At 37.1% G+C, this 15,449-nt stretch overlaps 1 long non-coding RNA gene across 1 annotated transcript; it reads right to left on the bottom strand.

Annotated features, from left to right (window-relative positions):
* Positions 1 to 953: 953 nt before the first annotated feature.
* Positions 954 to 15,359, bottom strand: LOC110678704. Its single transcript, XR_002501866.1, has 2 exons — positions 14,730 to 15,359; positions 954 to 1,193 (listed from the first exon to the last, which is right to left on the bottom strand). It is a non-coding gene; the product is annotated as an uncharacterized LOC110678704 (long non-coding RNA).
* Between the last annotated feature and the right edge of the window lie 90 nt (positions 15,360 to 15,449).

Genomic DNA, 15,449 nt, shown 5'->3' with positions numbered 1-15,449 from the left:
CCCTATCGCCCGCATAGAAAAATACCATTCGACTTACATTTGAAACAGTAAATCACCTGTATCCATAAAGGTTAATGTATCACGAATAATTGTATTTCTGTTAAACAGTATGAAGTCAAAAGCTTCAGAATATTAAAAATGGTTTGAGTAATCCATTACAAACAGTGACTGTACAACATAATGTGCTAAAACCGTGAAACAGTACGGAAATGCAAATTCATTAGAAATGGTGGAAACATGACTTGACCTTTCGTCAAATTGTTTTTGAATATATTTTTGCAGCTCACTTACACATATATATTCTACAATATACTACCAATGTCCAACAGTTTGGCAAACAGTTCCTAGCATTAGTGCAAGTGACGTGTGCTTCATCGTTTCAACGGCCCACTCTCAAAAAATGTTACACATAATTTAACATTACCTTCACAAATCCATCAAAATTATTTCTCATTTTCATATATCTCAACACAAATAGTTTTATAAAATGTAAAATGTTAAAATTTTTTAATATTTACTTTCACAGCAAAAAAAGTTGTTGAATATTACATCGAAACTGCTGCAACCAAGTCATTCCCTCGGTTGTGTAATATTACACAGCCCGACGTACTCGCGGGCTTTTGGTGTAATAAATGCGACCGATGTAATTTTTCCGATGTAATAGTTTCAACGTACACAATACGATGTAATCGATGCGATGTAATATGAAAACTATGTAATCTAAGCGATTTAGGAGGAAAAAGCGATCACAAATTCTGCTCAATGGTTGATTAAATTGCTTTTTAATTCTTTATCGATCCTAAATCATATTTATGATTCAAAATCGAGAATGATTGAGCTGAGTATTATAATTTTGTGATAGATAAAAGCAATTCAATCAACCATTGAGGAGAATTTGTTGATAAAAATATAAAACATGTTTCGAACAAAAATATGAATACAGAGTCATGTTAATCATCAATTACTTTTTATTGTATTATTTATGAATCATTTATTACATTTGTTTTATAGCATTAAATAATTATTTAAAATATGGAACATAATGGCTTGGACGCTTCCGGTGATGAATCTGAAGATCCGCAGTGAACACTTCCAGATGAAATACAAGTCTGAAGGCACTCAAGGATGTGTTGAGGTTGCCTTAGAAACCATTAAAATGATTCACAGAGCTCGATAATGTTATTCGTACCGACCTAAAAATAGAAATGAAAATATCGAATTTTTAGCCATATATATTGTTATACATATACACAAACATACATACACATCTATGATCGATAGGTCTATAGTAATTATTAGTGAAAGTATTACTATGTTAAATGAAGTTTCTATTATAATATGTTAGGGGTCATGCACAAATAATGTCACGCTCCAAAATTTTTAAATTCTCATGCAAATAGTGTGACAAGGGGACAGGGAGGGTATCGCAAAAGTCGCGATTTAACGTGAAATAATTTACCATCCCTTACACGAATATCCGTTTTCAGGTCCAAAATTCTTTTCTACTTTTGAGGGAAATCTCAGATTCAAAGATTTTAACAAATTAGCTTAAGGAAATCGTTCTGCACCTGGACGTTTCCTGAAGCATGTTTGTTAGGTTCACATGGAAATTTAATTAATCGGTTTCCTCGTCTTGAAAATCTTGCATCAGGTATTTCGCATGAAAAATTTCGCTTCGTCTTGTTGAAATTCAAACCAAGGATCCTCTAAAGTTTTCAAGTATATTTTCGTTAGAGAAGCGCTCCGGGAATCCCACCATAAATTCTATTGTATATTACTCTTCAAATTCAAGTGATTATATTAGGTGATTTGCACAATACAGTACAATTTTCCTAACTCGATATTGAAGGAACCATCGAGTTAGAGAGGTGTCAAGATACAGAACACATAGTTTTAATTTAATTTTATTTTATTTTTGACAGAATACATTTATAAAAGTATTTTTACCATGAAAAAATAGTACATATGAACACATTCACCTAAGTGACACTCTTATAACTTCAAAAGTTTTAAATCTTGTCATCATGAAGAATGTTATCAACCTACGTTTTCTTATCATCATAATCATAATGTTCAACTTTATGGAATTTATACCGATTGGATGAGATTTGAGACTTTTTAAGAAAATATCGGATATTTAGTCTACGAATTTCTCTGGGTATTTCGTCTAGAAATTCATTAAGAAATTCCTCCGAGGATTTTCTCCAGAAATTACTCCGGAGACTTTTTCAGAGAATTTGTCTGGAGATTTAAAAAAAAATATCTTGAGATTCACACCAGAAAATTTCTGAGAAAATTTCCTCAAGAAGTACCTCCGAGAACTTCTTCCAGGGATCTCCTCCTGGGATAGCCCCCAAGAACTCCTCCGATGATTATCTCTAGGAATTTCTCAGGGGATTTCCAATTGCAATTCCTCCAGGGATTTCGATCAGATATTCTTCCTGAGATTTCCTCCGGGGATTTCATAAGGAAATTTCTCCGATGATTTCATCCGGGGAATTCCAGGAATTTCTATGGGTATTTGCATCAGGAATTTCTGCAGGGATTTTGTCCAAGAATTCCTCCAAGAATTTCCTCCAGGAATTCCTCCGGGGATTTAATTACGAAATTCCTCCAGGGATGTTCTCCAAAAACTCCTACGGGGATTTTATCAGGAATTCATCCGGGAGTTTCCTCCAGGAATTTCTCTGGGAATTTGCACCAGAAATTTCTCCGGGGATTTCCTGCAGAAATTCCTCTGAGGATTTTCTTCAGATTACTTCCGCAAATATTTTCCAAGAATTCCTCTAGCGATTTCGTATAGAAATTCCTTTAGGAATTTCTCATGGGATTGCCATTAGAAATTACTCCGTGGATTTCTTCCAGAAACTTATGCGGGGATTTCTTACAGCGATTCCTACAGGATTCCCTCTAGGAATTCCTCCTGGGCTTTGCTTTAGTAACTCCTCTGGAGATTTCACCCAGGAATTCCTTTATGCCCAGGGAAGTCAAGGAAATTTCCATTACGAAAAGGTCCTGGACCGATCGGGAATCGAACCCAGACACCTTCAGCATGGCTTTGCTTTGTAGCCGTGGACTCTAACCACTCGGCTAAGGAAGGCCTTTTAACAACCTAATTATAATTTATTAAACCATTGAACACCCCATTGGTTGCAAACATAGCACAGAAAATAAAACATATTCGCCTCTGTTTCTTGATCAGAATGAGAGTGGGTCAGCGAATGTTACAAGTGTTGACACACAGTGATCAGCGCCAAACAGTGGGTGGTGTGTGTCTGTCTTGTTTTTATTCATGGCTCGTTATCTTCCACGAACGATAAATGTCATGCGTTTTGTATGAATGCAGGCGGATAAATGGGATGAAATTATGGCTCATGTGTCAATGATCGTTAAATTTTCCAAATCCTGTTCTTCAGAGTTCCTCCGAGAATTCTACTGTAGTTACTACGGGAATCCCTTCGGAGCTACACCCGGAATTCCTTTGGATTTCCTTCATGGATTCTTACTTATTTCAGAGTTCCTCCAGCAATTCCTCGGATTTCCTCCAGGAATTTCTCGGAGCTCATCCAGGAATTTCTTTGGAGATCCTTCCGGATTTTATTCAGAGTTCCACCGGGATTCTCTCCATGGTTCCATCAGGAATTTCTCCGGAGTTTCTCTAAAAATTATTCCTAAGGCAAATTCTTCGGAGTCCCTGCAGGAATTTTTTTGAAAGTCCTCCAAGAATTTCTTAAGAGCTCCTCATGAAATCTCTTCGGAGTTCCTCCGGGTATTCCCTCAGATTTCCTCCGGGAATTCTTTTGGAGCTTCACCAGAAATTTCTTTCAGGGTTTCTACTTTTTTCCGGAATTTTCCCAGAAATTCTTCAGAGTTCTAGTAATACCTTGCAAATCCTATCGATTTCCACTAGTAATTCTTCAGGGATTAGTTCGAAAAATTCCCCACATTTTCCCCCGGGAGTTCCTCCAGAATTCCTCAGAAAATTTCTCCAGAGTTCCTCTAGGATTTTTCTTAAGTTCTTCCAGAAATGCTTCCTGATATTCTTCCGGCAATTCCTAGGAACTTCTTCTGGATTTCCACCAGGGATTCTTACAGAGTTCTTCCAGAAATTCCTTTGGAGTCCCTCAAGCGGTTGCTCTGGATTTCATCCAGTAATTCCTGAAAAGTTCTTCCGGAGCTCCATCGGGAATTCCTTCGAATATCCTCCATAGTTTCTCCAGGAATTTCTCCGGAGTTCCTCCAACGATTGCTCTTACTCCAGGAATTCCTTTTAGAGTTTTTCTAGGATTTTGTACAGAGTTCCTTCAAAATTGCTCCGGAAATTCCTTCAGAGTTCCTCCAGGAATTCTTTCGGAGCTTCACCGGTAATTTCTCGTGAGTTGCTCCCGAAATTCCTCCAGAGTTCTTTCAGCAATTATTCTTGTTTTCATCCAGATTTCCTCCGAAGTTCCTCCAGAGCTCCAACGGAAATCCCTTCGGATTTTCTTCAAAGTTGCTTTTGATTTTTTTCCGTAGTTCTTTCAGGAATTCCTCCAGAGTTCTACCAGGATATTTTTTCCGGAAGTTCCCTATGAATTTCTCCGCAATTCCTTCAGCAATTGTTCCGGAGTTTTTTTTTCGGAATTTCTCCAGAAATTCATCCGGAGTTCCTCCAGGAATTACCTAAGAGTTCCTCTAGAAATTCCTCCAGACTTACTCTGGGAAATCCTCCAGAGCTCTGCCGGGAATTCTTCCAGAGTTCCTGCGAGAACTCCTTCAGAATTACTCCCGGCATTCCTCCAAGAGTTTCTTCGAAATCCCTCCAAGATTTGCTTCGAAGTTTCTTCAAGAATTCCTTCGGACTTTCTCCAGGAATTCTTTCGGAGTTTTACCAATAATTCCTTCAGAGTTCCTCTAGACCTGGGAGGGAGAAACCAATACAAAATTTCTGTACGTCATAGTGAGCCGGGATTCCGCTGTCACGAACTGTCACTGTGAGCCCAGATTTCAAACATTGGACTAACATGGAAAAAGCACGTAACTGATTAAAAAACATTTTCGCATTTCATCAAAAGTGACAAAAATTGAATGAAAATCAATTCATGCACATAATGCAAGTAATGTCACGTGAGCACCTTTCAACTGATTGAATAAAAAGTATTGAAAAACGCATGGTTTTACTTTTTCCAATGTAAATTAATATTTGGTGCATAGAAAACTGTGGCCCTTTTTCCATGTTTGTCAGGAAAGATCGAAAATACACAACAAAAGATAACTAGCAATTTTTCCCAAGCCTGCCTTGATTGTTGTTGGCAAGCTGGAGTTATCTTGCAGTTCAAACAAACTTTGTTCTATATTTCGTCTGTAGTATCGGTGCCTCCCTCCCAGCTCTAGACTATAAATTTCAAAACTTTTGCCGGAAATTCCTTCGGAGCCCAAACGATAATTCGTTCGGATTTCCTTTATGCAGGAATTCTTCGGAGTTCCTCCAGAAATTGCTCACAGTTCCTCCAGGAATTCCTTTTGAAATTCTCCAGAAATTTCTGCAGATTTTTTTCGGGATGTCCTCTATAGTTCCTTTGGGAATTTCTCCGGAATTTCTCTGAAAATAATTCAACAGTTTGTCCAACAAATCCTTCGGAGTTCCGCCAGAATTTTTTTAGAGGTCCTCCAATAATTTCATCAGAGTTCCACATGGATTTTCTTTGGAGTTCCTCCGGGAGCTCCTTCAGATTTTCTCCGGAAATTCCATTGGAGCTCCACCGAGAATTTCTTCAAACTTTCGCCATAGTTCCTCCAGGAATTTTATTAGATTGTCTCCAGGAATTGTTCAGAGTTCTTCCAGTAATTCATAACATAGAGGTTGAAAAGAAAAATACTTTCCACAACATTTTACTACCAAACATATAAAAATAAGATTGCACGCCATCAACTTTCTACGTAGTCATAGTTTATCTTTCGCTCTACAGTTAACTCTCCCTTACTTGATATTCGGTATCTCGATATCGAGTTAGAGAACCATAGTAAAAGTTGGTTTTCATGGCTAACTCGATGGTCCCTTGGATAGCAATTGCACTGATTTTGTGTTCTGTAACTCGATACCTCCCTAACTCGATGGTCCCTTCAATATCGAGTAAGGGAGAGTTAACTGTATTATGCAATAATGGTTGACCAATCACATAAATTTCTTATCTCCCGTAATGTTCCGGATCGTCTCAAAGGTTTACGTTTGGAACGTAAGTTCATTTATTGACTAAAATATACAAGTTATTTTCACCTACATTATTTACCCACTTTCACACCTTAGACGTGTTATCACAAATATATGGACAAAATACTTTTGTATGTTTTTGGGAGTGATCCCAAACTTTTGCACTGGAGTGTAGATACTTCATGCCTTAAAAAAGGGAAAAAACGAGATTATGCACAATCAAATAAAGAAGCAGAAAGAAAAAAAATCAGAGATGAAAGTTCTTAAAAAGAATCCACAGATAATCTGACCAGACATTTCTCTTAAGATATTTCCTAGAGTTTTTTTTACAACATTACGATAAGTATAACTGCTTGTATTCCAGAATTTTTCTTCATGATTTTCTCAGAATTTTTACAGAAATTATCTAAGGTATCTCGGGTAGATTTTCGATATCCGGTCGGTTCAGGATATTGTCTTAATAATTTATTAATCCTTTATTAGTACATTTCAACCATTACATTGATTTTTTATATCCAGCTGTTCTGTATTAGGCTCCACTATCATTCTAATTTGGTAAAACTAAATTAAGCTTTAATTTTGTTAACAACATATTACATTTCATTTGCCGTAGTAGTTCAGAATTTTCGCAGGTGAGTTGATTTGTTCTCGTAATCTTATTTTTTATTTAATAATTATAATTTATACTTCCCAGGGCATAAAGATTCTTCGTGCCAGCCACATGATATACGAAACAGCTTTGGTATTAAACCTGTGTTTAAGGATTATTTCAGAAATCTAGCAACAGAAATTTTTTCAGAAAGTCCTCCACAAACAATATCAGAAATTTATCAAGAGTCACAAGTCCTCCAGGAATTCATACGTCTTATTGTTTTATGTAATTATTCTTGCAATAATTATCTTTAAAAAATCAATCAATATTTTTTCGAATATTACTCCAGAGATTTCTTTACGATTTTTAACAATTTTCTGATTTTTTTGTATAAAATCTGTGTTTTATTTTTAGAATTCAGTCAAGAATTTCCCTTAGAATGCCTTCAGGGTTTCTTGTAAGATTTCATTGAATAATTCATCCAAGAATTATTCCAGGGATGTCACTTGTAGTACTCTACAGTAATTTCTGATGAAAATTCTGTAGAAATTTCTAATAAACTCTTGCAAAGACCTCTTAAAAATCTTGGTTTCTTGTGAAATCTTGGAGAATTCTCTAGGTAAATAGCTATGAAAATTATTAAAAAATAATCAATCGTAATCTGGCTAATATCTAGACGAATTGTCAGAAGGAATTCTGCAGAAAGAAAAACATCGGACGGAATCCCTGAAGAATTATCGAAGGAATTACTGGAACAATTGTTGTATCATTTGCTGGCGTAAAGCTTTTAGAAAAACCCACGCAGACTTCAGTTGATCGAGAAATTTTTGGAAAACTGTAGGAGTAATTCCTTCATGGAATACTGGAGAAATTCCTAGAGAGATATCATTCATAAGAAATTATTGGTAAAATGTATTGAGTAACTCTTGGTAGAGTTCCTGATAGATTTCCTAGAACAATCCCTGGAGAATTTTTGAAGTAACTCGTGAAGAGATTGTGAATGAGTTTTAAAGAAATTCTCTTGAAAATGTCGTGAAAAAATAACTGAAAAATTAGGCTAAAACTTCTGAATTCCTTTTTTTCATTATTATAATTATTATCTCTATTTAGGAAATTTTTAGGCCATGGCTGATTCATCTCCAAACAAATTCTGGTTGGGTTTTGTGCAAAAATCTCTAAATGATTTTCTAAACAAACATGTAAAAAATCTTTGCAGATTTTTTTCAAGAATTTCTGTACAAATCTTTGGGAAATCTCCAAAACTATCAACTTAAGAAATCGCAGGAAGAATATCTAGAAAAATAACTAAAGGATGATCGTTAGGAAAATGTTTAGAAGTAATCCCTGTGGAAATTTCTAAAGGTAGTAGCGTTGTAATGTTGAAGAGTTTTGATAAACTGAAATGAAATGGAATGGAAGGACAAAGTGAAATTCCTGGAGCAATTGTTGTAGAAATTTTTACCGAAGAAATGTTTTTAAAAGTTCTGACAAGAAATCCAAAAGAAACAACTGGAGATACAATAAAAATTGCAGGTTTTGCTAGAGAAATCTGAAAAGAAACCCTTAAAAATCTTGTGAAATAGTTGCGCTAAAATCTTTAAAAATATATGTATCTGGAGTTTCTAGAACTTTGCACCACGATTTATTCACAAGGAGACATGGTAAACAAATAATCTCAGAGATCATTTTGATAACAATAAGAGATTTAGAGTTTTTCTATTTAAAATAGACAATTGCACTATTTTAGTAAGTCTCTGAAAAAAAACTTACTATAAAGCCTGTACGCCGAACAACACAAAGCTGATTGAAACAAATGGTCAAACAAATATGGTTGCGTAGAATAGCATATCCTTGAAATATGTACCACCTGTGCACCAGATTCCGCTCATTCAAGGGAAGTTATGTGTTCATTTTTTTGTTATAAAATAACTATTGAGTCGATCAATACTATTTTATGTCACAATGTAGCTCCAAGTATAGGTAATCAGAGGCAAAATAGAAAGAATTTGAAAATAATTCATAAAAACATAAATTTTATTGCCTTTGTTACTACATCTAAGTGTTCCTATTTCCGCTCACAGTAAACAGATTTCGTGACGAACTTATTGAAAAGTGCATTTAAAATTTCGTTAGGTAGGGTGTTTTATGTATTTTAGACAGAGCGTTACGCGTATATTATTTGGCCACCTCCATTTGATTTTGCCGTAAATGGCCAAATTATATACACGTAACGGTCTGTCCAAATTACTTTGATCACCCTATTTATCCTGATATTTTTTACCATAGCTACTACTGCAATAAAGAATGCTGTATACTAAAACCGACATTTCTCTAATATTTTGTTTATTTTTTGCATGAGCGGTTATTGGAACACACAAAAATACCTAGCGATCCAATAACCGCTCACGAGGTCTTGTGTTTTCAATACGAAGAATTTATTTATCAAATGAAAATTATGTCAGACGACTTAATTCGAAAGTTGTTAATATTGCTAGAATATATCCGTGCGAAAAATGCTGGCTTTTGACACGAAAAATAAATTATTACCAGTGAATCAAATTGTCATCAAAGGAGACGAAAAACAAACAACAAAGCAAGTCGCTCACAACCCGTTTATCCATACTTTTGCGGATAGGGATACAATCAGAAGCAAAATTGTCATGACAATCACAGGGCACAACATTGTTGCAACCTTTTCAACTCGCGATTAATAAGTTATTTTAAACACAAAACCAAATTTGTTACGATAGTGTGAGAATGTTTACCAACACAGATAAAGTTTTCGAAAATTGCAATGCAAAGTCCAGAAAATCGCTTCGCACATGGTGATCGATCTTTGTCATATTCTGCTCAAGTGGTGATAAACTGATGTTGGAGAATAACATTGTTGCAACAAGAATAGGAGATGACAATGTCTTAGTTGCTGGGTGTTGGGTGACAATTTATTCACTGATTATTACACTAGTGAGCGGGAATAGGGGCATGAGCGGATACTGGTGCACTGTGGGTACGCTTTTTTGAAAAAAAAAAACAGATGTTTGGAAATCGATAAAAAGTAGACTTATCGCCTTATATTTAAATTATTTAATTATGATTTTGAATATGGAAAAATAGTTTTGACCTCGCAGGAATAATGTAACATTATCATAATTTGAAAGTGAGAATGTATTTTGTACCTTATTTCAACTAAATATGGTCAAATAAAATTTTGGTCTAGCATCTCCTGTCCCCTAGTTTCGCACAGCATCATTTGTAACATGATATCTTTGAAATTTTCTCGACTTCCCAGGGCATAGAGTATATTCGTACCTGCCACACGATATACACATGCAACAATGGTCATTGGCATAGTAAGCTCTCAGTTAATAACTGTGGAAGTGTTCATAAGAACACTAAGCTGAGAAGCAGGCTTTGTCCCAGTGAGGACGTAACGCCAAAAAGAAGAAGATCTTTGACATTTTTGCACCATATGTTATCAAATATATCCTGGTCACGGCACCAATGTTTGATTGGAGATGGAGCCCTACGTTGTGTGGTGAGGATGACGGGGACGACGACGAAGAACAACTCGATTTCAAACTTTACTAATTGGAACTTTATTGCCACCGAGAGGCAGCGTGCCTACTCGGTGGGGAGAGAAAGAAACTGTATACAGAGCATACAAAAATACTGTCGCCTTTTATAGGTGACACAGTACGGAGACGAACAATTTAAACCGTGCGCACAGCAGTGCACTGGATGCTGCCTATCGTTGCGTTGGGCTGACGATGCGATGAAGCAAAAGAACCAAACAATGGGCAAAAATTGAATGGTTCAATTTGCGCTTGGCTTGGGTGCTGCTATGATGATGCCGTTGTCGGTGTGAGATCGAACATCCCGGCGCCTCAAAACGAAATTGAAAATTCGTTTTTTTTATTTTGCCTTGCTCGATCGATGCCTGCCGTTGAAACGATGATCGTTGGATGACTGCTGTAGGTAGCATGGATGATATTCGTTTACGTTGCGGTCCGTTCGAATTGGATTGATTGGATTTGATTGATAGTCCGGGTAGTTTGGTGGATTGGGATGATATCACTGGGGCTGGTCGATGGAAGATTCTTGTTGTCTCGAGCGACAACTTGGCCTGACTTCGCCGAGTTGAAGGCCAGAATTTCCGGGTGCCAGCGGATACGGCCGTTGGTCGAATCGGATGAGAAGGAACACCTTCGGAATTTCCACAACGCCGGTGGAAGAAGCAGCCAATTGATTCGACCATTTGGAAGATGGATTTGCCGTCGGACTAGATGCCATCATAGCCCGAAAGTGGACGCGCCGGTCCTGAGGATGGATGTAGCGGTTTGAAGATGAACATGCCGGTTTGAAATTTGGACACTGATGAAGAACGCGCCGATTCGAAGGATTGGATGGTTACCGGTGTGATATTTGGACGTACCACTTTGGATGGAGAGCACGCCAGCTCGGAAGGATATCAGTTCTTGCTATAGGATGGACACGCCGGTCCGGAGGAGGCTTCTCCAGTCCATGGCTTGAAACGCTGGTCCAGAGATCTTTTCGTTTAATCCGTAGGTGAACACGCTGGTCCGGAAGGAGGAAGTTGTAGGTCCGTTTGTCTCTGCCGTCGTCTTGGATCCCGTGGTACTGTTGGTTCATGATCGCTGGCAGTGCGATCAGTCCTTGGTTCGGTCGGTCCGTGGTCGCTCCGTGGCGGCCAATCCTGGTCACGGCACCAATGTTTGATTGGAGATGGAGCCCTACGTTGTGTGGTGAGGATGACGGGGACGACGACGAAGAACAACTCGATTTCAAACTTTACTAATTGGAACTTTATTGCCACCGAGAGGCAGCGTGCCTACTCGGTGGGGAGAGAAAGAAACTGTATACAGAGCATACAAAAATACTGTCGCCTTTTATAGGTGACACAGTACGGAGACGAACAATTTAAACCGTGCGCACAGCAGTGCACTGGATGCTGCCTATCGTTGCGTTGGGCTGACGATGCGATGAAGCAAAAGAACCAAACAATGGGCAAAAATTGAATGGTTCAATTTGCGCTTGGCTTGGGTGCTGCTATGATGATGCCGTTGTCGGTGTGAGATCGAACATATTCATTTCCATGGATTTTATAGATCATGGTATGAAAGATGCAATACAAATAAGAACGAAAACTCAGAACAACACGTAAAATGTATTATTTTTCATCATATATGAAAGAGGTTTTTTGATGAACCACTTGCACAATAAGTAAAACTCAACTTAAGGTATGAGTACACTATGACAAATAGTTGGCTTGAATTGATACAGAACTAAACACATGTTTGACATTGCACGTAATTTTTCAGAGTTGAAAGCGATGTTTGTCTGTTGATGTTCGGTATTGAATGCCACGTGCCTTATAACTAATATTGGTCAATTTGAATCAAAAACGATAATATTTATCAGAAAAAGTACCATGATCATATAAAATAAATAGTTTTTCAATTCCGAATTTAGCGGCTTAGTTGTCCGGTACTGGAGGATCTCTCCCATGCTTTATGAATATTTCTCAAATTCTGAATAGAATATGCTCACTTGATATAAATGTTTTTTTTCTGTATTCTATGTTCTCAAATAATTTAAACTCTATATTCCTTCCTTCTTGGCATTACGTCCTCACTGGGACAGAGCCTGCTTCTCAGCTTAGTGTTCGATTAGCACTTCCACAGTTATTAACTGAGAGCTTTGTCCCAGTTGGAACGTAACGCCAGAAAGAAGAAGAAGATTAACTTATATTAATTTCTTCAAAAATCTAACTCTTTTGAAATTCCTTCACTTAATCAATAATTTGTTACAACTTTCAAATATTCGTAGATAATCCAAATATTTACCATTAAAATGTCATTAAAAAAGCTCAAATATTTGCAAAACAATATGCACCATTTATCAATAAATTCTAGCGATGTTTGAATGTACCCAAATATGTATTTGTTCTTCTAGATAACTAAAGTAAAATCTAGCAAACGCCAATTTTGAAATTTCAAAATAGATTTTGCAAAATTTAACCTAACTCTTATTTGTCAAATAATGAATGGCATTTGCTCATTGCAATATAAACATGTTTTAATGAACGAATGGTCACTAGAGATTTTGTTTTTCTTTCTGTCGTTACCTAGCAACTGACACAGAGCTTTGGACAAATCTATATAAAAAGTGATTGAAAAATCTTAATGTCTTAAATCTGTTTCAAGCAAACTTTCATAAATTGTCAGAACTTAAAATTTGCTTATTTTTTTGTAAATTTGTATTTTTTTGTCAAAATAACTTTCGAATTCGGCGAAGAAAATATTTGGCATGGTAGAAATATTTGCCATCAAACGTACCAGAATACGGAGGATGCTGTGTAACCACTACAATTCATATAGGAAATGTTGGAATTATGTCAAAAAACTACTCTTCACATATTAATTCCCATCATTGTTCCACAAATCAACAATTGCCAACCCATCTTCTGCTAAGATGGCTTTCAAAATTATGCGTAAGAACAGGTTCCTGTAGAAATTCTTGATCTCTCGTTAAATCTAAGGGAAGCTCTGATAGAAATGATGTCTCGTACCTGCGTATTTCGGCTACCACTTGCAGTCTTCTTCAGTGTCAGTTACTCGTATCCACTGAAGAAATCGTCGCACCTTAAATACTAACACCAGATAAGTACCTATACAATTAATCTACCTAGGAAAATTTCGACAGGTGTTTGAATGTACGCAAATATGTATTTGTTCTTCTAGATAACTAAATGACTGACATGTCGTGATGAAAAATAGAAAAGGGATAATAGTAACTACACTAATCCCTAATTATGGAGATTCTGTTCATGGGATTCGAATACATTAAAAGAGAACGATATCTCGCTAAATATACACTTGATGGCTTGCTTGCAAAGAATATAATGACAACTCTAAACAATCATCTTCTCAGTAATTCATCAAAATCTGATCAAGAATACTTAGAATACCTATCAAAAAGGTCTCCATGAATTCATCTGCAGAAATTCATACAAATTTAATCAGGGACCTCACTTTGTCATAGATCACGGATTAGTCTGTTGTAATCCAAACAAGGCTTTTTCAAAAATCCGTATCAGTTCCTCCAGGTATCCGACAAAAAGCAATTAAACCATTTAGATTTCTCAAGAAAATCCCCAGAAATCTATTGACTCAGGTTATCACTAACCGAAAAATGGTATAACCGACAGGCTTACGTTAAGTTTAAATTAAATAAATACTAAATACCGTCAGTAATTTGCTTAAAATTTCCAAAATTAAATCCGTCGACATTCATATTTGAAATCCATTAAAAATCTTATTTGCAATGCACAAACTCTATCAGTGATTACCCTAAGAAATTTTATTAAGGATTCCTGAAAGGATGTCATCAAAACGATGCCAAGAATCTCAATAGAAATGCATAAAGCATTTTAAAGAACCTATATCTTTAGCAACTCAGTCGTGCATTCCTTGGCAAAATTCCCAAAATTCTCTAGTACTTTTTCCGGATGTTTCACAATTTCCCGGTCAATTGTAATTCCCGGGTTTCATCGTACCTGCCACACGATAGGGAAAGTGTACCAGTTATGGCCACAGTGGTTCCCTATTTGGCCATATGTGAAATTTTTATTACTTTCATATTTTAAATCTTTTTGAATGTTTTAACATCGAGATATATATTAAATCTAACTACCACAACAAACAAAAGTTTTTAAAATTTGAAGGCGTTAAAGTAATCATGTATGGCGAAATAGGAACCACTATGTCCATAACTGGTACACCTACCCTATATGAATGCGAAAATGGCAACTTTGGCAAAACAAAAGTTCTCAGTTCATATCTGTGGAACATGCTCTGTCCCAGTGAGGGGGCCATGTCAAGAAGAAGGGGATTGTAATTCGGGGAATGTCATAGAATCGTCACTTACCAAATACACCGAAGCAGCTGACGTATCGCGACATCCCATGTAGAACGGGAACACGGTCACCCGTATGCCTTCGGTGATTCGACGTGCTCCAGCCATTGGTTCCACTTTTTCCATGCCCTGTCATCCTCCTGAACGCTTAACAGCGGGTCCTTGTCCGGTTGGTGCGCCACAAACTTACGGAACAGCTCGTGTTGCAGCGGATGATTTTCGCCGGAATCATACGGCAGAATATTCGCATGGGCGACATAATTCATGCCCGGAATGACACAAATTTTGGCTTCATTCGATTCCCCTGGAAAGAGACGGATTCCGTTGGGGGGCGCGTACGTACGGGCAATCCCGTTGATGGATTAAAACCTGATGGAATGCGTGCGTCTTCTTCTGCACTTCCTTGGCCGCACTCGGAGGAGGACGGGAAGAAAAATCGCCTGTGATTGCAGCAGCGGCCGTCTTGCAGGCAAATCGCGGTCACCAAACTCACAAAACGATCACTTTTCTTGATTCTCGCGACAAAATGGCACCGGCGGAACAAGATTCGAAACGCGAACTGCCCGCACAACAACATGGTCGACAAAAACAACATGGGCAGTGTTGCGAGACTTATTATCGCACCAGTTATTGATGCAAAATCGCATTTGAATCTGTGTAATATGACAACGTTTGTCGGAATGACTTGGTTGCAGCAGTTTCTGTGTAATATTTCTATATTTTAGATGTGAA

The sequence above is a fragment of the Aedes aegypti genome, chromosome 3 (assembly GCF_002204515.2).
Source record: "Aedes aegypti strain LVP_AGWG chromosome 3, AaegL5.0 Primary Assembly, whole genome shotgun sequence".
NCBI lineage: Eukaryota > Metazoa > Arthropoda > Insecta > Diptera > Culicidae > Aedes > Aedes aegypti.
The sequence above is the reverse complement of the archived record's forward strand: the minus strand, read 5'-3'. Positions and strand labels throughout refer to the sequence as shown.